Below are 27774 nucleotides of genomic sequence, written 5' to 3'. Positions count from 1 at the left end.
AAATTACAAATTATTAGGGTGAAACGGTGTGTTAAACTGATCCCGAACTTCGATACCCAGACTCAGGTCTCTAAATGCATATTCATTGATTAAAAAATAAGTGTGTGTTTGGCACTTTTTGTGCAGTGTGTGCACTTGTGACAGTGGATTCATTTTTAATAAACTTAAATGTGTCTGTAGCACACGAAGCGCGTGCTAAGTGAACAGCTGGTTCATTTTAATTGTTTAGAAAAATATGTGTTTGGCGCAAGTGCGCATGAAAAAGTGTGTGATTTAAATTCATTTAAACCATTAACCGTGGTTAAGGGGTGACCAAAAATAAATAAAGCACGAAATATGAATACCCGGGCTGCATGTGAACAACAGTGTGTGCTCGAAGGGTGCGCACCACCACCGCACGGACAAGTCAAGATGCACGTCCTCACGCGTGAACACCCACGTGCAGCACACAAACATGAACACAAACACAAACACGTGGCGACGCGCGAACTCTCGCAACAAGGGAGAGGTGTCAACAGGGTGGTGGTTGTTGCTGCGAAGAACGGGGGTAGAAGGGGCTCGAAGGGCGAGGCGGGGGAACGAGGGCCAGTGGACATTTTGTTGTGTTGTTGTTGTTGGTTTGTTTTTATTTATTTATTTTTTGGTGGGTGGTTGGGGGGGGGGGGGACAATGGGGGTTGGGCAGGGGGGTTTGGGTAGGCTGGTGGGCAGGGTAGTATGGTGGGCAGGGAGGAGAGGTGGACAAGGGGGGTTGGGGCAATGGGAGGGGGACAATGGGGGCTGGGCAAGGGGGCAATGGGGGACAATGGGGGGATGGAGACGACGGAGTGGGAAGGCAAAGACGGCGGCAAAGAGGTGGAAGGTAGTACAACGGGCAGTGGCCAGGGTGGCCAGGCAATGGCAGTGTGCCGAGCGACGTAGGTAAGGGAGGAGGAGGCACTGGGGAGGAGAAGAAAGAGGAAGAAGAAGGAGGAGGAGGAGGAGGAGGAGGAGGAGGAAGGAGAAGGAGGAGGAGGAGGTGGAGGTGGTGGAGAAAGAAAGTAGAAGTTGGGGGGGAGGGGAGTTTGATTTTTTATTTTTATTTTTTGGTTAGTGTTTTATTTTTTTAAAATTAAAATGACCAATAAATAAAGAAAAGAAAGAAAGAAAGAATGGGGGGCCGCCCCCGTCCCGTGCGCGTGCATGGGGAGGGGGTAAAAAAAATTTGCAGTGACGGGAAGTGACGGGGCCCACGTGAGTCGCAGACGCCATGAGGACGTCACAAGGCATGGAAAAGCAAAAACGCGCGCATGCACGCGCGAGGCGAGGCGCGCAGGGACACGACAAAACAAAGAAAATTGAATAATATGCAAACCGTGAGCCTGAACGCAATGCGATAAAAAGGAAAATGGTGCCGGAAGTCAAGGACAAGAAAATAGAAAAGGGCAACGGGGTGTCCAGGAACAATTCAGGGCGTTCACATGGGAAAACACAAAAATCGGGCTCGAAAACGTAGACGACAATTAATAGCAAAAAATTAGTTCGCCAAAATGAAACGTGGGAAAAAGGAAAATTGTGAGAAAAGTCATGTTGGATAGGCCTATCATGTCAGAACACAGTTTCGATGGAGATAAGACCCTTTCACATTGAAAAAACAAAAAAAAAAACCCGAAACGAAATGCAAAAATTAATATAAAAAGATATGATCATTGGAACAAAGAGCAGTAAAAAGGAAAAATGGCCGAGGGAAGGGGACTTACAGGGATGGCACATTAAAATGCATATCCAAGAAAATGAGGAGGGGTTCGCATGCAAAAAAGGCAAAAATCGAACTCGAAAATGCATAGGAAATTAATACTGAAAAATCCATTGGCCAGAACGAAGTGAGGGAAGAAGAAAAAATGTGAAAAAAAAAGTTTTCGACAATCCTATCACATTCGAACACAATGCCGAGCAAGAGAAACCCCATTCGCATGGAAAAAACCCAAAAATCATATCCGAAATGGGATTCGAAAATTAATATTGAATGATTTGTGCATCGGAATGGGGGGTGATAAGAATAAAAAATGTTAGGATACATATGATTGTTAGGGTTGTCACATCAAATTGCCATTCAGATGGAGTTATGAGGCATTCACATGGAAAAAACAAGAAAATGGAGCTCGAAAACACCAAGAAAAATTAATAACAAAAAATACAAAGAGCGAAACAGGGCAGAGGAAAAAGGAGAAATGTGCAGTAAGGGAGGTGGAACAAGGTAGCCAATCAGAATTGAATTTTGAAGAGAATAGAGTAGGTTCACATGAAAAAAGGTCAAAAATGTACTCGAAAAAGACACAAAACCACACAAAAATGAATAGCAAGAAAATCGTACGTCGGTATGACAGGTGATTAAAAGAAAAAATATCCAAGGGAAGGCATGGGACATGGATGGTATGTTAGATCGCTGTTCGGAAGTGATAAGGGCACGTTCACATGGAAATACATCAAATTGTGCGGGAAAAGCTTAAAAAATTAATAACGAAAAACAATAAGCCAAAATAGGGGGGTGTAAAAAGGAAAAGTGTGTCATTTGAAGGGAAAAATAGGTCTATAAGGTGGGATCGAGAGTTTGGTGAATGTAGGTTATGTTCACATAGAAAAGGAAAAAAATTTGCACAATAAACGGGACCGCAAGGGAAACGGCTTTGATGACAGGGGGGTACGAGGATGGGTCAATGGGGAAGGGACCCCATCAGGGAAAAACTAGTACATAGTAGACACACATGATTGGTTAATAACATATGCAAGGGGGGTATGCACAACACATGCGCAGGGATGCGTTCCTACACTTAGAACCTTACCGATTAGGGTAGATTGATCGACACGGCCTTGGACTTATTAGTCGATTGGACACTAACGTCCCCACACTTAAGACATAACATACACTTGCAAACATAAAGGTAGGGTTAGGAACACTTGGCCCATTTTGTAGATGGTTGAAGGGAACCGTCATTGTTGATGGAGGAAGATTGAAGCTGTCGTCGGGCAGCAAGAGGGACTAGCGCACACCATAGAACACATCCAGCATGGCAAGAACCATGCAACAAAACCCAGGGAGGTAGCTTTGTCGATAAAGTCCATCGATTCAAGTGTCGATGATGAACAATAGAACTCTCAGCTCATGGACACTCAGGAGGATGATAGAACAGTCGCTCGCCCCATGATACCTATCGCTCAATGAATAAGCATGAGATCCCATAACTCATGGCCGGTGTAAACTGAACAAGGGAAAAGTGATTGGGAGGGAGTATGCCATTGTGCACAATTGATGGTGCATTCATGTGTTCCACCCATTTGGCATAGGTGCAAGGAGGAAGGTCAGTGAGGCTTGTAGTGCAGTGCACAGAACAGGGTGACGTGTCCTGTGACGATGGCAGAGACCCGTCCTGCATGTGCATAGAAAAATTGAAACGTACCTGACTCCAATTGTCGTAACATCCCTCAACCTCACCTCTCTGGATTGATTGAGGAGAAACACTAGTCACACTCAACCCACCCTTTGTCTCATGCTCTGTCGGAGAATACAGGAGGGCAGCCTGTTCCTTACATCTATTGATGTAAGCCTCACAGTCACTTGTGCAGAGGTTGTATGCCTTGTGCACATTTGATGGTGCAATTGTGCATCCTGCCCCGTGCCTACATACAGTGCAAGAAGGAAGGCCAGGGAGCCTTATAGTACAGTGCATAGGAATAGATTGTGCTTTGTGCATTGAGAGGCCCAACCCATGCATGCAACACTCCATTCACACATCGCACCTCTCATTTGAATTAAAGGGAAAGAATTGGTCACTCACCCCACCCTTTGTTTTACACTCATTGATAGATACAGAGGGTAGACCATACTCACATCCCCATCCGGTTAGAATAAAAGCTCACATCACTCAGGGGTTGTTGATGAAGATCGCTTCATCTGTTAATGAAGAGGCATGCCCAGGGAGGTAGCCAACATATGTGGTACTTGATTTATCTATATAGCATGCCATCTTTGGAAAAGGTAGCTTGTTGTAGGGAATCAGTCCTTCGAATGAGACTGCTGATCTAGCGCACCAAGGGAGATCAGTCCAACCTTTTCCACAGTCAGCTTCCAATCCAAGGGTGTTTATTGCTTTGTCTTGAAACAAGGCTTGCTATGAGGGGGAATCGCTTCCTTTTCTCCCATAGCAATTTGTTTGTTTTTTTTTCTATTTTTTAAAATGTTTTTTTCTTTTAATAATGAGAATGATAGAAATACCATGTAGCAGGACCATCCTCATCGCTACTGCTGGATTAGATGAGAGAAGAACAGAGTAAGGATGGGAGGTGTCTGGGAGGGGCTAGCAGAACGATGCTGCCTCATGAGGAAGACCATAAGGGCTATTAGGAGCACAAGGACAAGGACAGTGCAACGCCCACAAGGGAAAGGGTGTGTCGACTGTGATTGTTAGGATCCCCAGGGAGAGAAGTACTTCTTCAAGAGATAGCCATTGATCAGAAAGGGATCATCAGAGGCATCAACGACATTCACTTGAACAGAGCCATTAGGATTGATAGCAAGTACCGTATAGGGGCCCATCTAATGTTGCTGAAGCTTGCCAGGAAACTTCCCAAATCGAGAATCATAGGCTAGGACAAGATCACCTTCTTTGAACTCCTTGCACTTGATGAAGCTGTCATGATAGGCCTTGCATCGTGCTTGAGTGGTTTCCATGTACTGCAAGGCTATCCACCGAATCTCATGCAAACATTCCAAATGCAACAAGCGGTGTTGGAGAGACTCATCATCTCCGAGGCGTTCTTTAATTGCCACTTGCAAAGAGGGCAACTCCAACTCAATAGAGAAGACGGTTTTTGTGCCATACATCAACTGGAAAGGAGTTTGTCTTATAGCATCCTTATAATAAGTTTTGTATGCCCAGAGAGCCTTTGTAAGTCAATCATCCCAATCGCGATGGTGTGTGGCAATCGTCCTTGTCAGGTTCGAGCAGAGGATGCGATTGGTGACTTCAAATTGACCGTTGGATCTGGGGTAATAGGGGGTGGACTTGCAATGGCGGATCTTATACAATTATGTCAACTCTTCCATGATCTTGTTAAGGAAATAAGTACCTTCGTCACTTAAAAGCTCTAGGGGACTACCAAAACGGGTGATGATATTCTTGTACATTAACATGGCTATGCTATTTCCATCATTCTGCTTCAGAGATTTAGCCTCACACCACTTTGTGACATATTTCGTACATACCATGATGTATTTGTTTTGCTTCCATCTGGTGGGCGAATCAATGGGACCTAGAAATCAATCCCCCACTTCTCGAATGGTTTAAGGGGAAGGATAGGTTGCAGTGGCATGGCACTAGTCTTGGTGGGTTTTCCCATTCGCTAACAAGCATCACATCTCTTACAGTAGTCATAGGCATCCTTGTGGAGGGTCAGCCGGTATTCTACGAGTAGAGCCTTTTTGGCTATCACTTCTCCTACAAAGTGTCCACCACATGGCTCGTCATGGCATGTTTTCAATACTATGCCGATTTCGTCTCTTGCAACACCTATTTGCAACACTTCATCTTTGCCTTTCTTGTATAGTGCGCCGCCCAATAGGGTGTAGGGGGCTGATTCCAATAGAAGCTTCTTCTTCTCACGAGGGGATACTATTGAGTTGCTAGGAGGTTGGCTATGTCTGCATACCATGGAGTAACTATTTCGACTAGAAACAAGGAACCATCATGAAGGTCTGGATCATCCTGTTCCTCTTCTGCAATTTGAGGGATCCGTGACAGATGATCATCTAGGACATGGGAACGGCCAGGCTTAGTGACCACTTCAAAACCAAACTCCTAGAATAGGAGCAACCATCTCATCATTCGTCCCTTGACATCTACTTTGTTCATCAGGAAGGACAGGGCTTCATGGTCCACGTAGAACTTGAAATGTATTGACAGTAGATAGTTTCTAAACTTCTCTAATGCAAACACCATTGCTAAGCACTCAAGCTCTATCACTATGTAGTTCCACTCTCGGTTGGTTACTTTCTGACTTGCATAATAGATTGGTTGATCTAATTTAGAGGGGCCCTTTTGACATAAGACAGTACCTAGCCCTTCACCTGATGCATCTGTGTGCACATGGAACTCCTTCATCTAGTCAAGAGGCTGCAAGATAGGTGCTTTGATGATGCACTATTTCAGGGTATTGAAGGCTTCTTCGCAGTCATTAGCCCAAAGGAAATCTGCATCTTTCCTTAGGAGCTTGTGGAGAGGGGATGCCTTGGTTGCAAAATGTGCAATAATCTTCTATAGTAGTCCACATGGCCAAGAAATCCTCTCAATTGATTGAGGTTTGTTGGTGCTATCAAGGCGTAAATATTCTCAATCTTCACCACGTCTATTGCAATCCCTTGTACAGAGACAATATGGCCCAAAAGAACTCCCGATGAGACGAAAAAGACACATTTTTTGGGGTTGAGAGAGATCCCATACTCTCGGCATATGTCAAATCATTGCTCTAGGTGTCCCCAACGCTCATGGATTAGGCTATAGACATAGAAGTCATCGAGATACACTGCAATGAAATCATGTAAATGGTTCTGGAAGGCAGCCATCATTACTCATTGGAAGGTAGCAAGAGCTTTACAGAGCCCAAATGGCATCACTGTGTAAGCATAGGTTCCCCATTCTATTGTGAAGGTTGTTTTAGATCGATCCTCTTCTGTGATTTGGACTTGATTGTACCCATTGAATCCATCCAAGAGGGAATACAACTCATGACCTGCCACTGTGTCATCCAACAGTTGGTCTGTGAAGGGGATAGGGAACTTATATTTCTTCATCTTCAAGTTCAGCTTTCGAAACTCCACACATATTCGAAGTTTCCCATTCTTCTTGGGTACGACCACAATGGACGAAACCCATTCACTGTTAGCCATGCGATAAATGAGCTCACCTTCTTATCACCAGAGCAAAATAATTGGAATTCATATGCCTCTGTCTCTACCTCACCGGTTGGCATTAGGCTCTAGATTAATGTGGTGTTGGCATATTGTGGGATCAATCCCCTTTAGATCTTTATATGACCAAGTAAACACGTCTAATTTCTCCTTCAGTAGGTCTTGTGGAACCACTAGTTCTTCTTCTAGAAGATTTACACCCACTTTCAGGTGAAGTTCAGTACCGTCAGCATCCAGGAATGTCAATTTCCTTTCACATTCCACTTCGCGGATAAAAGTCCCATGGATTGCTTCTAGATAGAGGTCCAACTCCTTCAAGGGAGTGGTCTCATCTTCTAATGTTCCACTAGAACCAATGTCCTCCTTTTGAACAATTGACTCATTTTTCTGGTGAGATTGCTGGAAGGGTATCAGAGCTTTGTTTGTTTTTGTGTGAGTGGTGATTTCTTTTGGACTTAGGGATTCATCTTCAGAAGATACATCCAAGAATGTCACTTAGCACAGACCTTCTATAAGTCGTGGTTCTAATGGCTCTGGCTTCTGTTGACAAGGGGAATCATCATCATCTTTTCTCGAGAATGAATGGTTAGGGTGATAGGAGCCACTTGTGAACTTAATTTTTATACCTTTGATACATTGCTTATGCAGATTCTGCATACTTTGTGGTCCATTGGTAAACCCAAATGGAACCATAGTCATTCCATCCAACACCCCGAGATCCTCGGCCTCTGAGCTCTCTGTAGGGATATCAACAAGATCATTCGCTATCAGAGGAACTTCTTCAACTGCACTTTCATAACCTACTTCTTTTTCTTCCTCATCATTTTCATCCTCTTCCTCTGGAGGATCTGTCGTTGTTTTTGTAGAGGCTATATAGGAGAAGAACAAGTTCTCGATCTCTGTGTCTGCTTCTGCTTTTGCCTCTATCACTACTTTTGTCTTTGTGTGACTGCCATGTAATAGGGAGAACAGTAAATCCATGCTTCTATTTCGCTGTCAGAGGTGATTTCAAAAGTCAATTCGAGTTGAGGCAAGAGGTATTCTCCCATGGACAAAGACTTTTCTTCTCTTGATAGTTGGCTTACAGTGCCCATGGACAAAGACTTTGCTTCTCTCCGCAAGAGGTATTCTCCCATGGATAAAGACTGTGCCTCTGTTTTCTTGGGAAAGATCTGTTTGATAGCCTCTTCATCTCCTGATGTACCATCTATTACTTCGCTGGAGGAGTCTGTTAGGACTTTGATGGACATAGATCCATTTCCTTTTTGCGATCCAAACAATTTCAACACCACTTTATTGGGTCCTCTACCTAGGGTTAGGGTTCCTTTGCACCAGTCCGTCCTTGCTCTTGCTTCGAAAAGCCAAGGTCTTCCCAATAGCAAAGGGTACGAGGTTCCATAAGAATTTGGTTTGACCACCAAATATGTTAGCCAATAGTCTCTTCCTGCAAGGGGTATTTTTTACGCATGGGAGGATGCCCAACGATTTAACTCTACTTTGGTCTGCCAACCTGATAGGCCACTGTGTAGGTTGAATTCCTTGCAAACCAAGATCCTTCATTGTCACATCTGTCATTATGTTTACTAATGAGCCTCCATCAATCAATGCATCTGAAATAAAGTATCATTCTATCCATACAACTAATCTCTAGGGTTCCAAGATCTAGGAAGACGTTAGCCACATCCACTTCCTTCACAGGTTCTAAGGCTCTGTTGGACTTTGATGTTGTTGGGGGAGCAATCCTTAGGCCGCATCTTGTCAAAATGCTTTTGAATCTTTTTGGCAACTAGGAGATAATGAAAGGTTAGGTTTGTTTTAAAGGTGTTTAGGTCTTTGACCAAATCATACTCTTTGATAGGATCCATAGGCTTTTCCACTTGACTGGGAAATGGGGCCATGCCCACTTTTATCTTCCCTTTTTCTCTTAGGAGTGGCATCATCTGTGCTTCTTATTCATAAGGAGGGACTTCTGCATCCTCTATTTCCTAGACCTCTGGTCTTGCCTCTGCTTTTGTCTCTGTAGCTCTCTAGGGCTCTATAGTGCTCTGTACTTTTTTACTCTACATTGTATTGTTTTGCTTTTCCCGAGGGAGGTTGAATTTCACAGTCTTTGCAGAAGGAGTGTTCTCTTTTAGAACTACGGGTTCTCCTTTCTTTTCTCGTGTTATTGCACCCACTTCCAATTCCACCAAATTGGAAGTAGGTTCTTGGGTCTTCTGTTGGGTATCAGAAGTAGATTTCATAGGGGCTAGACTTGGATAATCCTTTGCAGTATGGCCTTCTCCTTTGTATCGACTACATAAGGGCTTGTAATCCATAGATCTTCTAAGGTTTGGACAATTCGGTGAGATATGATCCTTTTCTCCACATCTGTAACATTCTACCTCTGATCTCTAACCACCGCTATAGCAAACTGTCATCCTCTGTAACTTTTAGAGGGAAATCTCCTTGGACCAAAATTAGGACCAAACTCCCTACGCTTTGGTCCAATATCCTGTGTTGTCATTTTGGATTCTAGCAAGTTGAATCTTGTGTTTTCATCTTTTTGTCTTCGTTCGTGCATCTCTTTCAGAGAGCAATTATCCTCTGTATGGTTCTTCCTCGAACAATATGAATTGAAGGTTACATGAATGGTTGGTTTTTGGGTACATTCAATGGCTAAATGTCCGCTTGATGGCACTTTCCGCACCATGTATTTGAATGTATCACATCTCTCCCACCTTCCGTAGGAGTGGATATATTGGTGGTATTCACCTTCACCATCGCTAGCTTTTCTGTAATCACATCCATGAGCTCTTTCTTAATACTGGTGATGACTGAGTTGGATAGGTAGTCCTTCAGATTTTCACCTCCTGATGTACTTGTAGTAGGGTTTTGGAAAGCTTCTATAATTACTACATATATGGGTTGGGTTGATCTAGAAGGTCTACTATTCTAGTTTTGATTTAGAGCTTCTATTGAGACTTGGGGTTGTTGATTCCAGTGGGTAGGATTCCACTGTTGTTGAGTCACCATTGGAGGAACTATGTGAGGCCACTGTTGTTGTGGTTGAACCATCAGTTGAGACATTTTCATTTGTGGCCACCATGGATTATGTGCACTGTACTGCGGCATTGTTTGCATCTGGGAGTAGGGGTAGGGAAACGTCCATGGAACTGCATTTGGTGGGTTTACCATTCCTAGCATGGGAGGAGATAAGACTCCTCTTCCTGGGGTCATTGATAGCCTTGCTTCAACTTCGTCATACAGTCTTGCACCTTCCATTGCAGCTTGCAGATTGACTCGTCTTCTCAATTCCACAAACTTGTGAGCTTTTGGTTGTCGGCCTCTAAGGAATACTCCGTTTTGGATGCCTTCATCGAAGTGATGATTGATCCATCTCTTCACGATGGATTCCATTCGCAAGACATAAGCTTCTACTCCTTCTTTAGAGGACCGACTTAGGTTCTGACTTAGGTTCATGAACTCCTCTCACATCTTGTCTTTAAAACCTTCACACCTGAATTTAGTGAGGAAGGTCAACTTTAGGTCGTCCTATGTGCCAAAAGTTCCTGTTGCTTGTCTCTCATACCATTGAAATTCCGAGCCCTTGAAAGTGGCGGGGAATATTGCTAAAAAATGCTCAAGGGTTTTAGCATTGTTAGCCATACATGCTACCATAAACTGTGCTACATGAAGATCGGGGTTTTCATTGTACTCTTCCTTAAAAATTGGCAATGGAACTACATTTTCTGGCCTGTCATCAATATTTCCAGGACAAATCTGACTAGGAAGGGGACCTTGAGTCACCATGGGGACTTCTGTAAAGAGTTCTTTTAAGGCATCAAAGGAGTCTTCTGTTGCAAGCTCATTCTCGGCCTTGATTCTTGCCTTCTCTCTTCTCACGTACCTCTAGACTCGTTCTAGCGCTCGCCTCTTGATTGCGTCATTCATTAGGGGGTTGGCTCTAACCAGTTGGTCTGTACTCAACAGAATAGAATTAGGGGGGGACTTTAGTCTCTGGAGGATTCTCTGGCCAATATGTCTTATACTTCTTTTCAACATCTCTGGATTCAACTTTCAAACCACTACAGAGGGGGAGATATACCATTCTGAAAGTATCAAAACTCATTCTTCTTAGGATCGTTGTTGTGCCATCATCATAATAATGCAATTCTGATGGTTTCAATAATGTATGTTGTAAAGAACACTCTGTCTACCAACTTCCGGTGGGTTGCTAATTGGATGTCAGAATGCCAAGCATCCCATGTGTCTTGCTGATGAGCATCCATGAACAAATTCCAACTCTTTTCTTTCTTGTTTTTGTGAACCTCCACCAATGACCACGACTCGGGAAGCCTCTTCAAAATCTTCCACTTAATGATGTCTCGAAACTTCTCAATGAATGCCAAATCTTCCATGGATGGTCATTCTCTCTGTTTCTACACTTCAGTTTATTCCCAAACAGTTTTCCACCAAGATGCACGTCTTTGTTGCTTCAAAAGGAAGAGGAAATAGTCCACCACATAAAGCTTGCATCATGATGGTAATATGTTTCTGCCATTGTGGAATGAACTTCTTGTAGAAAGTGGCTTTGGCAATAAGAATCTCCAACTCCTCAGTGGAAGAAGGAACTTTGCAAGCATCCATTGAATTCTCGTCTTCTTGGCAATGCCATTTCCTTCATTTTCACCCTCTTTTGATGCTTATTGATGGCAAGTTTTCCCTAATGCGCACCATAAACATGGAGCTCCATGAGAAACACCAAGGAAAAGGGGTTTCTATTGAAATAAAATCTTTCTTGTAAAATCAACAAGCTTTTATTTCATTCTTTTGAGAACCACAACAAGGAAGGCAATAAATCTTCGCGTAGCATCATAGTAGATATCTCCCACGGATTTGATAGAATCAACCATAATCTTCAACATCTTCATAGAATCCATCAATAGAACAAGAAACACAAGAGAATACACCACTTTTGAATGGAAAATCACATAGTATTCATCTTCATTGTTGTTGTAGTTTTCTCTCTCAATCTCTCATAGATAGATACATTGTTTTGATAGAATTGACTATCTCTAACTATCTTTGACTCTCTCTCTCTCTCTCTCAATAAATCAATCAATAGTACATCATATCCTCACTAAAATACCCAATAATCACTCTTAATAATCCTTATTAGGTCGTGGATGCACCTCCCAAGAGGTATGGGAGGTATGAAAGGGCACTAGAGTCACTATAGTGTCTCTTCATAACTCGCTACTATCACTTCATTTTAGTCTTTTCTTCAGTCTTCAGCAAGTACTTCTTCCATTTTTTAAAGCTCTTTTGAACTTAGATTCATCCTTTCCAAAAGTAAGAAAACTTTTCCAAAGTCACAAATACATTCCACATAACACTTACAGAAGATCTACAGAACAGAACAGAACAGGGGCTCTACAGAAGATCTATAAAAGATCAACAGAGAGTTACAAAAGGTCATCATAGAACATCAGAACCTCATAACTCATACTAAATCCATCCCAAACTATCAAAAACTATTCAATAAGCTTTCAAAATATTTCAACCTTCATCAATCATCAATCCATGCTTCATATAGAAGAAAATCAAAACAAAACAAAAGCTAAACAAAAGGTATCAAAACCAATCAGAACCTCAAAAGAACCTATTAGAACATCACAGAGCCTCATGTTTCTACTAAGAATCATCATAAGCTTCCAAAACATAATCAATATCATCCAAAACACTTTCAAACACTTACAAAACAACCAATCATCACTCAAAATCCATAAAAAATCAACAATTCGGGCCTCAAAAACAATAAAAATCAACAAAAAAATCTAGTCATTTCAACATTCAACATGGATCAGGCTTGATAGTGGATGAAATTGCACAAGCATTTTTAGGCAAGGCAATTTACTCTATGGGAGATTTATATTCAGGATATGATTAGTTCTGGCTTGCATTAGAAAGCCGAGATATCACTAACATGAATATACCGCTTGGATTGGTTAGGATATGTATGCTTCCATAGGGAGCAACCAATTCACTGGCATTTTCGAAGGGGTTTTAGTCGAAAGATCATATCCACCGAGGATCAGAGATAGAAGGAAGTAGAGATAGGAGATGGAAGAGAAGAAAAAAATATAGACAAGAGGTAAACATGATAAATACAAAGCACAATGAATCAAATCAATATGTGTTGCTAGAACCTTGAGTCCCTTGCCTGGCACTGCTCAGAAGCTATCTCCAAGCATTAGATCTCCTAGAGCTCGCTTGTAGACCAAAAACATACATCAAAACAATAGCTTCCTCTTTGCTGCTCCAAACCCAAATTTGATGACTCTGTTAGCTTGGAAAGGGGGGTAAAGCCCTAGGACAATTGGTCAAGTGTCCACTGCAATTGCGACACGTGCGATTTTACCCATTTTTCTTTTTCATAAGAATCTAGTATTTTTGGACCATCCATGCCACGAACACTAGCACTAATGACTCAGATGATATTGACTCTCTAGATCAATAAGAAAGTCAGAGGATGATGCACTCCAAAGCTTTTCACACTGTGTCCGCATAGTGGCATGCCATCCACCCCCTCTAAACCTGCACATGCTCCGGTATGTGCCACTGATGCACCACCCGAATCAAACACCCATAACGTCAACTTGTCGCTTATCATGCATATAAGAAGGCATTCCCCTGGATCATATATCAAAATACTCAGCATGCATAACTCTTGAGCCATACCTAGTACCCCCTCTAGGGTCATAAGGCCTTGGGTGCATATCATACACTAGAGGCTGTTGAATCTCCATATACATGCTATCAATGTGTTCGTCAACAAATACATAGCAACATGCTTGCTCTTTCAAAGTCCACTACATAGAAATCTTCTTATACTAACAATTGTGAATCACATCAAACACAAATTGAGCCTTGCATCCAATACATTCTCACCCCATCACCAAAAATAGTGATGCAATCCATATCTTGAAGCATCTTTGATTTTCCTATCAAGGCCTTTGATAAAGCATCCAAATGTGGAGCATTACATCTAACATCCTTTAAAGGCATATCCTTGAGCTCATGAATTGTCTCAGAGATAATAACTTTATCCTACAAATCATGTGCATCCAACACTTCATCAATCTCCCTTTGAGTCCCTACATCAAGTAAAACATTATCTTCATAGACTTCTTTAGATGCATTAAGAAAATCTATAGATGCAATGGCTCACTCTTCCAGTACAAGATCTTCAAAGGCATCTTTGGTTGTCTCAATATCAAACTGCAACTTATATCTCAGCTGTTTGCCTTCTTACTTGCTATCATGTTTTTGCTCCTATCTGACCTCTTCCATAAAATGCTCAAGAGGTGGTTGATTTGCAACTTTAGACTGATCCACACTTTCTTCTTGTCATTCTCTTAGATATCCCTAGATTATCTTCATCTCTCTTATGTCTCTCTTCCACAAGTACATTTGTGTTTTATCCTTTTTCTAAACATGCATCTATTGGTGATTCCCACATACATCTTTTTCCTGGCCTAGGGGCTGCTACCCATCCCCTTAATCTTTTCCTTTTTCATTAAATTTTTCGACCTTCAATTGAAGATCCCACATGCATTTGACCATTTCATCTAATACATCTTTCTCCCTAACATTGGGAATCGCAGGTGGAGCCATATGGTTACCCACAAAAGTGGGTGGCTTATTGGATACATAAATTTTTTTGTCCGTAATAGTGGGCAAGATAGAGACATGAAATCTTTCTCTTATTCTATGCTTTTTCACAAGTGCAGTAACAGCTTCCTTGACATGCCTCCACTCTATTTTAAGACCTATCTCGATAGTTTGATCCTCTAGCAAATCATCAAGCTTCTCTTGAAGGTCAGGATTAGCTGCTTGTAGAAACAATTGACAACACCTCGAAACCAATGCCTACATTGCACAAATTTTTAGCCAAATTGTATACAAGTGACACCTTCTTACCAACTTTTTACATTAAATCAATGCAGATGCGGTGTTCGTTGTTGCTGTCTTTGGAGGCCATGTCCTTGCAGTCTGGCCAAGGAATGTCGATACAAAATTTAATCTTTTGGCCTGTCTACAACCACAAGAAACTCTTATATCATTTGCAAGGCATAGGCTATTGAGACCAAGACTTAGAGACTATAGGACTTTGCAAAAATGAAGTCCTTTGAGCTTATGCAATCCATATTCTTAGAGCCACTAGAAATCATGTTATTCATGGCAGATTATGTAGTCTTAGGTTATGGTTCAGGTCATGGAGGGCACAGTTTATTTCAACTGAAGATGAGTGCCGCTGCATCAATGCAATTAAGGAGTAGTGCATAAGAAAATGCAATAGAGAGCTGAAAGTTCTAATCAGCTATAATGAATCCAATGCCAACATGAAATCATTACAAACTTAATAATGTGTGCACTATCCCTCGGCTTTGCAATCGACCTGAATTGAAAAGATTTCAATGTTGGTCTTATCGTAAATGTGAGTGTGCTGGAGGAGATTCTCAAAAACTCCTACTCCAAGGCACAACTGGGAGGAGTCATTTATTTGCAAAAGAAGATGGATGGGGTCTTGACTTTGCCTTAGGGGTGGTGTGTGTTGAAGGAAGGAAGGGAAGATGGAGGTGGTGAGACGCTTTCAGAAGGATTTTACATAGTGGAATGCATTAAGAAGAAGCGAGTGCATAAGGGTCAAGTGCAATGTCTAGTTAAATGGGAAGGAACCTTAATAGGAAGAAACCTTAATAGAAGGAAGTTTTAGAAAAAAAAAAGAAAAAGAAAAACGAATGTCATGGGAGAGGGAAGCCGTTGCAATTCGTGTCGTGGAGAAGGGAGAGGACGCCAAGAAGAGAAGAGGAAGAGAGGGTGAAAATTGCAGGAAATAAGCGAGAGAGAGAAGGATCGCCACCTATTGTGTTTCTAAAAATCAGATCCACTTGGAGCATAAATTGGTCCTTCAGCATAATCTGCTGTCCATTGACCGCGCTCGTAGGTGAGGCGATTGTTATCCAAGTTCAAGACCACGGGCCCCAACTCCACGGCTTCGGCCACGGCCTGCTCTGACCTGAGCAGCCTCTTCTTCCTGAAGATGCCTATGAAGCTTTCCAGTTTGGCGCCTCTCGAGGTTCGATCTGGCGGTCAGGCGCTGTGATGTCGAATTGCATCTATCGATGGCCGGCTGATCGTGGGAAGAGAGAGAGAGAGAGCATGTCGGTGATGAAGGAAGCGTTGCAGGATGCTTACACAGACGTTGAGAAGTCGGTGGGGTATGTCGATGCAGGCGTAGGTGAACTGATGGACAAAGTTAAGGCTGATCGTGGAGAGAAGAGAGAGAGAGATCTTGGCTTGGATAATCATCATCGCTTGCATCCCCATGATGATTGCCATCTTCTACTATTGACATTGAGGTCATCTCCATGATCACCTGCTCTCCAAGTATCATCATTATCTTCCAATATCAGGTTTTACGTCGGCATTCGATACATTATTCAACGTCGATCAAGGCGTCAACAATGGTGACTTATAATGATACATGGCGGCCATGTTCACGATGAGACGACATAAAAATTTCAATTAAAAGCCTTCTCTTAGATCTCTAAGGCTTACAAGATTAACTAAGGCCTATTCTCATGAGTATTAGTTGACCAACATTCCTTGGCTGGACTGCAAGAGGACGCGGACCCCGAAGACGTGACGACAAACCGCGGGATTTCCAAGTACGTATCTAAACCGTTTAAAAAAAAATAAAGGTTATAGCATGAGCAAATTTTCAATTTAGTATTTTTAGAAAATGCTTTTAACCCTGGTTTCCTATGTTAAATGGCTGTTTGCATTTATGTGGACTTGTTTTATTTATTAGAAATAGAAAATAGTCGAAAATGCTTAAAAATGACACAAATAAATTTTTATAAAATGGCTGATTGAAAATTTATAAGTTGTGACATTTTTTCTATAAAGGTTATGACTCAAGAAATTTATTGAATTTTTATCAGAATTTTTAGAGATGGTTTAACATATTTAAAAATTCAAAACTAGTTATTTTCAAAGCAAAATAACAGTTTTCATTTAAATAAAAAAATGTTCTCTATCAATAAAAATATGGATCTTCACATGAAAAGCTGAAAAGATAATTCCTGATTTTGTTGATGAATTTTTGCAAGCTTTAAGATGAAAAGAAACATCAGTTTAATTATATTCTACCGAAAAAACATTTTTTCATAAATATGGTGTTTTTATTTTAAGTAAGTAAAACGATACGCGATGTACTATTCAATAACATGGGAATGGGTTTTAAAAAAAACATGAGAGATGTAATAGTATTTTATGATGTTTGCTGATGATAAGAAAATTATAACTTTAAATTTAGATTACAAATATCGGAAACGTCATAAAATAATTGTTTGATGGCATGAGGGAAAGCCTCAGCATCTATATTTAAGATCTACATTTTGTTCATATTAAAAAGAAGTCATCTGATGATTATGATTAGGAGTGGAGGGCTACTAGGACTCATTGATAAATTAAAGGGTGATATGGGAATTTAAAATAAATTATGAATGTGGACACGTGAGAGTATGAAAGAACTGGTTTTATTTTGGTTGATGTTTAATAATAGAAGAGAAAGAAAGGACGTTATTCTCGTAAAATAAATTAAATATTTAAACACTTAAAAGCAACCACGAAATTGCAGTACGGAGGGGGAGGGGAAAATATATTTACTAAGGGTTTAAAATTTAGGGGTTTATGGTACGTCAGAGAATTTGATTTGAATGTTTGCTATCACTTAAATAAGTAAAAAGAATTAATTTTAATACGGTGGAGAGAAACATATAAAAAATTAAACGGAGATATACAAATAGATCCAAGAGATCTATACCATGAAACAAACTTCTTAAAGTAAAACATCAAAACTTCCTGGATAAACTGCCACTAGTTGGCAGGAGAAATTTATGAGAAGCCACTCCTGAAAGATGGAGGAAAACCGTAGTTATCTTAGGTTTAGCATTCTAGTGCTGAATATAATTTACTGAAGTGTAGAATATTTGTAGTTGGACTATTACAAACAAAATGCCATACAATTAATGGAACACTAAACCAAATTAGTATTGTTAGTAGCAACAATCACCTGTTTAGTGCAACAACTCTTAGGAGTTGGCTTGTTGACTTGGGTAAAAGTGGCTTGGTCTTTGGCCAGTCATTTTTTGGTGCATCTGCCGGGGGGCAAGTGCGCTCTAGCGGGTGATCAATTTTCCTAGGGTATTCAAATCCTAGGTGTTATTTATGAGTGAATACGCAGTCTCTTTCCTAAGGGACTATTTTCCTAATTTTCCCCAAGAGTGCCAAAGAAAAGTGCTAGATTGGGCGAGGGATACAGAGTTAGTAGAGGGAGGCACATATTTTGGGCCATAATTAACTGTGGACGTTGAACAATTGTCCTCTTGGAGCTGGGGTTATAACGACTGTGCGCAAACCATAGTTCTACTAGCGACACACTTTGGGTTAATAGATGCGATAGAGATAAATACAATCAGTGTATCGTACCACTTTGATTGGTATCACCGCACAGCTTATCAGACGTTTAGAAGAGTAGTGTGGGATGATGTGTTGCCTTGGATACGTGTATCCAGAGGTTTAAAAATTGCTTTCGATACGAAAGACGTTAGAGAGGTTGCTGAAATTCTAGGCTTAATCCCCGAGCAAGAAGAAAAGTTACCTTTTGGGGAAATAGACCTAGAGTTGCCGACTATTTTGAACCTTCTAAGCGCGCATACACGCGACAACCTAATTCTATAGCTTCAAATAAAACGAGCGTAATTTTGGAGTATGACAGTAAGAGCTAGTTTAGTACTTGTGGATGAATTCCGAAGAGAGACGGAAGTAGCAAAACGAAGCTAGGGATCAGCGAGTTAGAGAACGAGCAGTGCGACAAGAGGCTTGGCTATTAGAAAGGCTAGAGAGGGTCAACGCATTGCTGAACTTGGGAGTAGACGCTGTGTCGAACTCAACGGTAGAACCTCTTCAGCCTAGCTTATCAACTGATAGAACACCATCAAAGGAAAGTGAAGCAGCTTCATATCAATGGGATCAAGTTGTCTCCAGTACTAGCAGTGTCACTAGGGAAAGGGGTAGGCAAAATAGTGAAAATAGGGAGAGTGAAGCTAATGCTACGGTCGGGAGTATTGAACTGCTCTTTGACTGGGATTTAGAGTCAAATTTCAGGTTGCGTCAATTATTTAAGAAGCCTCAGGAACCTACGTGGTTTGATACTATCAACGATTTAGGGTTAGGGCTATTATTTAGAGAAACAGTGGCTCGCAACCCAGTCAGATTAGCTTCGGGGGACTATGGGACGAAGATCCCGATGCCCATTCACAAAGATTTGAGGTGACTTGCGTCGCCAATGAGATAATAGATGATGACCAGAAGCTTCATATCTTCCCTGCAACATTAAAAGATGAAGCAGCGAAATGGTATGGGAATTTAGATGCTCAACATAAAGGGACCTATGTTGCCTTATCAAGAGCTTTTCTAGAAAGATTTAGACGACAAGGTTTTCAAGATAGATTGGCTCTTTAACTGGATTATTTGTCCCAAGGAGACCCCGAAAGTGTTGAACATTATATTGAGCGCATGGAGACAATCATTCGTAAGATGAATCCTGCTCCTGACGATCCCACGCAAAAACGTAAGTTTATTGATGGACTTAATCCTGAAGTTCATCAGCATGTTAGTTTACAACGACCAACTGCGTTGGCAGATGCTAAAACACATGCTAGATGGTGGGAAGAAGTGCAGCTTAGTCAACAACGACGGAGAGATCTATTCAAAGAACCTCGGATAGAATATCCAAGCACTTCAGGCGGGGTACCTAAGAACGTGTCTTATGTGACCGTTCCTTTAAATCCCTCGATAACCGCAAGTTCAAACATGTCGAGTGTACCTCTAAATCCGTACACTTCAATTCCAGCCTATATGATGCAGACATGAATGCCTTCTATGCCGCAATCTCAATCTCCTCTGGATGAAGCAAAAGTAGCAGATATTATTGCGAAATCTCTAGGAAAATTAAAGGAGGAAATTATGACTGCAGTACAGGCGCCTTTGAAGGAAATTTATTCGATAACGACACAAGGATCTAGTGCTCAACAATCGTCGGGAAATTCGACTTCAAACCCACCTCGATCTAATATCTGGTGTGGTAAGTGTCATGGTTACGGCCATGTGGCTACAGAGTGTCCGATGCCTTCAAGGTTAATGCCTGATCATCCACCGTTTTGCTCTTTTTGCCACAAAACCGGTCATTTAGATACAAATTGTTGGCATAAATTAGGTGAAGAGCAACAACAAGCTCGTTCAATGCAAACGAATTACAATTACATGGATCGTAATAATATGACTTATGAGATTGGACCACCCAATCAACCTTTTAGGCCACGAGGATTGCCCACCCAGGATAGACCTCCAGTGCCTCGAAACAATTACAACAGTGATGGCAATCGAGGGAGAAATTCTCCTTTTAGAAGAAATAATGGAAATTTTCGTAATCCAATGGGACAAGGTGGTCAACAAAGATCTAGGGGATTAGTAATTTGTTATCGATGCCAACAAGAAGGTCACATAGCCACATATTGTCCAAATGCGCGTAAAAATCAAGACTATACTCCTATTTGCAGGAGGTGCAGTGGTGAAGGACACTATGAAGAGAATTGCCCTAAGGGAGAGGATAATAAAATTTCTGACAAAGGGAAACAAACCTCTAACGAACCTTCAACGTCTGCTGCAAATTTAGTTGAAGTAGAAACAATAAGGAAAGATACTGGAGTTAAGTCAAAATTTATACCTCACAAGGTGACTTTTAGAGCTGACCCGATGATTGGTGTCATTACGAGGGCACAAAAGCAACAACAGAAGGAGCAAGATTTAGAGGAAGAGAGTCCACAATTAAACGGAGCAGTGAAGGATAAGTCTAAGGACATAGATCCTAATATAGAACTACCTGAATCGGATTCTCCGCCGCATTCCTCTGACCATCCGTTATTACCTGTGCCCTTAGCAAATCCTAAGATTCAAGTGGGAGTAGCTCCTTTTCCCGAAAGATTGGTTCCTCCTAAGGAAGGGAGTAAAGATTATGCAGAATCCGTAAATAAGACCTATGATCTTTGGGCTGCATTAGAAGAAATATCATTAACTATTAACCTTCGACAATTGCTAGAAATAGCGCCCGTTTGTCGAAAACAACTTTACCATAAATTAGTTCGGCATCGAAGGAAGAAGATTGAGATAAACGCTTCTAAAGTCAGTGAAAATTCTTCCAAAGGAAAAACAACTAAGGATGTAAAAATAGTAGATTTATTTGTGGACCCAGGAGCTCCAGTTATCGATACTACTATTAATGGCCACTTGCTACATGAAGTGCAGTTAGATGGTGGCTCAACAGTTAATTTGATGACAGAACAGGCAATGCAAGAATTAGGGTTGAAGGATCTAGAACCTACTCATATTGTTTTACGGGTGGCTGATCAAAGAAAAGTAACTCCTTTGGGGTTACTGCGAAATGTGAAATCTGTAGTAGCTGGATTAGAATTTCATGTAAACTATTTGATCGTTCGTTCGCAAACGAATATTTCATCATATTCTGTGCTGCTGGGAAGACCTTGGTTATACCAAGCAAGATGCATTCAAGACTGGTATAAAGGTTTAATTGTGATTGGTCCTCGAAATGATAGGGTTAAAATACAAGTCATTTCAAAAGGATTTTTGAAAGATTCAGGAGATGAGGCAGTTAGTGAAATGGATGAGAAATCCAACAGTGAGTTTTATGATTCAGACATGGAGAGGACTGATCATGAAGGGCCTTATGCCTGGTTATTTAAAACACCACACGCAGCAACAGCAGAAAAAGTAGAGGTCAATATAGTACATCAGCCTCACAAGGTAGAACAGATGGGTGTTGGTGAATATGCTGTAGCGTTTTCATCTGACAATGATTCGGACAGTGATATTACTCAGTGGTTATCTACATCCGAAGATACAACCCTAGACTGCTTAATGCTTTCAGCAGAGGAAGCAGAATATCTTGATGATTCGCTTGAAACATGTTTTCAATTACCTACGGATCAAGAAGGAAATAATCAAGAAGATGTATTTTCTGCATACAGTAGGTCGGAAGCGGTTTCTGTGGATGAATTAGGGGAGAAAGAAATGCCTGAGCTAATGATATCTGTTGTGGCTGACATTTCAATAACCTCTTCAGAAAGTATGGGAGAAGATGATGTTACTGATAATAATAATAATATGCCTGAGAGTAGGATCTTAGAAGCTCTTCCTTATGGGGAAAATGCTTTACCCTTTGGATTTGGACAACTGCCAGATAGAGCTAAAAGGATTTATTACTACCAGCTAGAAAGGAAGGAAAGAGAAAGGAGAAGTAGGCATGGGTGCAAACCCTTACAAAGACCACTATCTCGTGAGGATGAGGATGATTCAGCTTCGGCTTTTAATAGGTTTTCACAGACTTCTCGTGAACATCATGGTAATTATGCTAGGATTATTAGAGAATTGAACGAGGCATTGGAAGTAGAGCGTGAGGCAACGTTGACTGTTGTAAATGAAGCAATGAAGAAGATTACTGAGTTGCAAAAGGAAAAGGCAGAGTTTCAGTTTAGAGAAAGGCGATATCTAGATGAAATCTCGCTTTTAGAATTTTATTTAGAAGAAGAGAAATCTAAATTCAGTAGGGGTGAGTTACAGATGGAACAAGCGTTATCTATGGATACGAATTATTGGGAAGAACATGAAAAAACTAATAGGTTTTTGGAAAAAAATAAATCTAAGAATACTTTTGAGCCAGAGACTCAAGAGAAAAACCCTACAAATGTTCCCTGGTTGTGTCATTCTTTTAAGCGTTCCAACGGAATTGCGCAGAAGATATATCGCTATTCTAGGGGACCAATAATTGGTTATCAACGAGTCCAATCTGAACCTACTAAGGCTAAATTGCACAATATGCAAGCGGTGGTGTTGCCTCATCCAAAAGAAAGAGTAATGGATTTTACTATTTATGGAGATGGGCAAGAGCCACAACTTAGATGGTTTGAACTTGCAGCCCCTAGGAATTTTATGGAACTGAAACAAGTCATACATTATTTGGGCTGTCGAATTCAGGGCGAGGAGGATGATAATCTACATTCATTAATTCTCAAGCTTAAAGATAATCAATGGTTTTGGAGTTTAGATGATTAGGAATGTCTAGAAAAGAATAACGAAATTTTACGTCGATATCGCCGTAGGTTACATGCTCAATATCCATGTAATTTAGAGCAGATACCTAGCGTAATTGACTCTGTAAGAACCTCATTTACCATGAAATCTCGTAAAGATGTAAATGTCAATAATGGTTGTTTAGATAAATATGGGAAGGGATATACTGAAAAATCCTTTCCTGAGTTAGTAAATGTCTATGGAGTAGAAGTTGATGGTGCTACGCAAGATAACCTGGCTATTATTCCTTATAGGGCTTTACCCTTAGTAAATTCTGTGAATGTGGGAGAAGAAGCACCGGAATCAAGTACTAAGAATAGCCTGCTTGAAAATGTATTGATGCAGATATCCGAAGATGTGCCCACAATTAAGCCACGAAGAATAGACTCTCTATTTATTGAAGAGCCTGAAGTTGAAGTAGTTAAGCTTAAAATGGCAGAAGGAAAATATTTAAATTTAGGAGACCAATTGGAATCGCCACATCGTGAAAGATTCGAAGAAGTCTTACGAGTGCATGCTGACGCTTTTGCTTGGTCATATAAGGACCTTAAGGGTATCAAAGCTGAATTATGTCAGCATTTTATCGATCTAGAACTAGGCACAAAACCTGTATGTCAACGTCAACGACGAACAAACCCTGTATATGCAGAGTTAGTGAAGGCTGAGATTACTAAGCTTTTAGATGCTGGATTCATTTATCCTGTTGCATACAGTGAATGGGTATCTCCTATTGTGGTAGTACCGAAGAAGAATAGTAAGAAGATTCGCATTTGTGTCGATTATAGGAAGCTGAATAGCAAAACACGTAAAGATCATTTTCCTTTGCCATTTACTGATCAGGTACTTGATAAGGTTGCTGGTCATGAGCTGTATTCTTTCATGGATGGATTTAGCGGTTACAACCAAGTACTAATTCATCCTGAAGATCAATCCAAAACTACATTTACTACTAAATGGGTTACATTTGCTTATAGAGTAATGCCTTTTGGTTTGTGCAATGCACCTGCAACATTTCAGAGAGTTATGATTGCAGCTTATCAAGATTTTCTACGTCAATGGATGGAAGTTTTCTTAGATGACTTTTGTGTCTATGGTACGGCAAAAGAAATGCCTGAGCTACTAACACAAGTGTTTGAGCGTAGTGATGATGTAGGTATCTCCTTGAACCCTGATAAATGTGTTTTTGGAGTACCAAAAGGAACCTTATTGGGGCATATCGTTTCTAAAGAAGGTATTGCTATGGATCCAGCTAAAATTATTAAGATTTTTGCACTTCCATCTCCGACAAATCTTAAGCAATTGCGTGGATTTTTAGGACATATAAATTATTATCGGAGATTTATTTCCGATTTTGCAAAGGTGGCATCACCTTTGACAAATCTACTACGAAAGGATACTCCTTTTACTTGGGATGATGTTTTCCAGAAAGCATTTGAATTTCTTAAACAGAAGTTAATTGAAGGACCAGTACTCGCACCCCCAGATTGGACAAAGGAATTCCATATTCATGCTGATGCATCTATGTATGCTGTAGGGGCTGTTTTGTGCCAAGCAGATGATAATAAGGTGGATCATCCAATTTATTATGCGAGTCGAAATTTAAGTGATGCAGAAAGGAATTATACCACCACTGAGAAAGAATGCCTATCAATGGTATTTGCGGTGGAGAAATTTCGTCATTATTTATTAGGGAATAAATTTACTATATATGTTGATCATGAGGCGTTAAAGTATTTGCTTAATAAAGCAGAACTTTCAGGACGTGTGATTCGTTGGATGTTGTTATTCCAAGAGTTTGATTTTCAAGTAGTTACTCGTCCTGGTAGAGCTCATGTTCTAGCAGATCATCTATCACGATTATTAACATCAGATAAGGAGGAAGGTGTGGAAGATGATTTGCCGGATGCATCACTTTTTACTATGGAGACACAAGTTCCATGGTATGCTGATATTGCGAATTTTCTTAGTACTGCTCGATATCCACCTGGTGCTGATAAGCGCAGGAAACGTCAGATATTAATGCAAGCACGCTCCTATGGATTATTAGGGGGTTATCTTTATAAAAATTTTCCACGCGAGGGTATCTATCGATGCTGTGTAAGGGAAGATGAAGTACCAGTGGTTCTTAAGGCATTGCATGATGAGCCGTGTGGTGGCCATTTTGCCGGTGAATTGACTGCAAGAAAAGTTCTATTAGCTGGTTATTGGTGGCCTACCCTATTTAAAGATGCTTATTATTATTGTCGAAAATGTGATGTATGTCAAAGGATTGGTCGTCCTTCTAAGAGTTTTGCTACGCCTTTGACACCTATATTAGCATTAGCACATTTTGAGAAATGGGGAATTGATTTTGTAGGCCCAATTGATCCGCCTACTAGATATCGATCGAATCGTTATATCTTAGTCTGTACTGACTATATTACAAAGTGGGTGGAAGCGAAAGCGCTTAAAACGGATAAAGCCATTGATGTGGCTAAGTTTATGTATGAGAATATTATTACACGTTTTGGTTGCCCACTGGAATTAGTAAGTGACCGAGGTTCCCATTTCTTGAATGGTCTTATCAGCGAGCTAATGGAAATCTATAAAATTAAACATCGCAAATCAACGCCTTATTATCCCAGAGCTAAGGTCAGGTTGAAGTAACCAATCGCATTATCTGTGGGATTTTAACTAAAACGGTTGCTTCCCACAGGCGAGATTGGGATGAACGTTTATATGAAGCGTTATGGGCTTATAGAACTACTTATAAGGTGACAGTGCAAAATACACCCTTCAATTTAGTTTATGGCACTAATGCTATATTCCCTATTGAGCAAGAGTTGCCCACTTTACGAGTAGCTCTATCATTACGACTAGGTGAGGTTGAATCTTTGAAGCAACGGATTTTACAATTGGTAAAGTTGGATGAGGAAAGATTATTAGCTTTACAAAGTCTAGAAGCAATGCAAAAACGTCGTAAAGCATGGCATGACCAGAATATTAAAGTACGGGAGTTTAAAGAAGGCGATTTAGTTTTACTTTATGACAGTCGTTATTATAAATTTCCTGGGAAGCTTAAAATTCGTTGGTTGGGACCTTTTAAGGTGATTAATGTTTATGATAATGGTTCTCTTGATGTGCAGGATATTAATGCTGAAAATGAGATATTTAGGGTCAATGGCCTGCGCCTTAAACATTTTGTGACTTAGGCTAGCTAGGTATAGTTAGGTTAGTAGTTAAAATAATATTTTGACTAATCCACCCTTGGATGTCTTTTCTTTCTTGGGGGGGTTTTTAAATGGGATGTAGGTATGGCCTTTTTGTGGATGGATGCGCTTTACCCTCGTCTTGATGCCGATAGTACTGATGCTGTTCATGCTGGACCTTACGATATTCCGCGTTTCCAGACGCATGACATGTTTTTATATGCACCGAGAGGGGAGGCCTGTTGTGATTCTTCTTTTGTGATTATTTTTTGTTTACAGTATCATCCATCTTTTGGTTGTAGGTCCTGTCAGCGGCATTTATTTGTGCGTGCTCAGCTCTTGTGTTGGCAGTGTCGCACATACTTTCGACGCTATGGTACCACTGCCATGCAGGAAATGATTAGTTATACCTACCAGCGTCATGATTATAATAGTGTTTTTTCTCCTGAGCATGGCGCTGGTCAGTCTAGGGTAGGCCGAGAGCAAGCAGAATTTGCGAGGTATCGTTCCACTGTCTACCGCCTTACTCCATCTTATCATGATTTGCAGACTAGAGTTCCATGTCCATGTTGGGATTATATTTGTTGGTATATGGATGCGACCGAGGGGCATTCTTTAGATGCTTTACCAGTGGCCCCTATGCCCTACTATGATGATGCAGCTTCGGCTTCGCTCCATGATGTGATGGAGGTTCTTAGCGATGCACCTGATAGCGGATCTGTGACTTCTGATATGCCTACGCTAGAGGCTATTCTTGAGCATCCTATAGCTGATAGTTTAGTTAATAGGTTTGACTTAGATAATGTTGATGATTTCGGATTAGGATTATTGTTTTCACTAGAAGATCTCAGAGACTTTGAAGATTTTAGTCTAGATATTTTGTTTTCTTAGTCTTTTATGTTTTTCTTTTATTCTACATTTTGAAAAACAAACAAACAAATATATATATATCGTTAAAAAAAAAACATACAATGCTTTGAGTTAGTTTTTTTCCATTTTTCTTGCATTCTCCATCCATTCTGCATGACCTGTCATGTGGTTTGATGCACCTGAGTCAACATACCACACTTCGTTGCTTTCTTCTACGCTTGTCACAGAATTGTTCATGTGCTGCACCATAAACAAATGCTCATTCCTGTCATCACCCTGTCTACTAGAAGATGCATAATTTTCTTGTTGGAATTTTCCATTCATGATGTCATTCTGCTTTTTATAGCAGTCTTTAGCCATATGACCCATTTTACCACAGTAGTAGCATTCAACATTGCTGTTGCATTTTGGTCTCTTTGCCATCCACCACGACCTCTTTGGCTCCCCCTGCCTCTAGAGTTACCACATCCTCCTCCATAGGATTGGTTTTCCTAAGTTTGCTGTATATTCTGAT

Source organism: Lygodium microphyllum, chromosome 2, assembly GCF_053477565.2.
Source record: "Lygodium microphyllum isolate KBCC chromosome 2, Lygodium_microphyllum_v1.1.10, whole genome shotgun sequence".
NCBI classification, from domain to species: Eukaryota; Viridiplantae; Streptophyta; class Polypodiopsida; order Schizaeales; family Lygodiaceae; genus Lygodium; species Lygodium microphyllum.
This window is presented reverse-complemented; position numbering follows the sequence as displayed.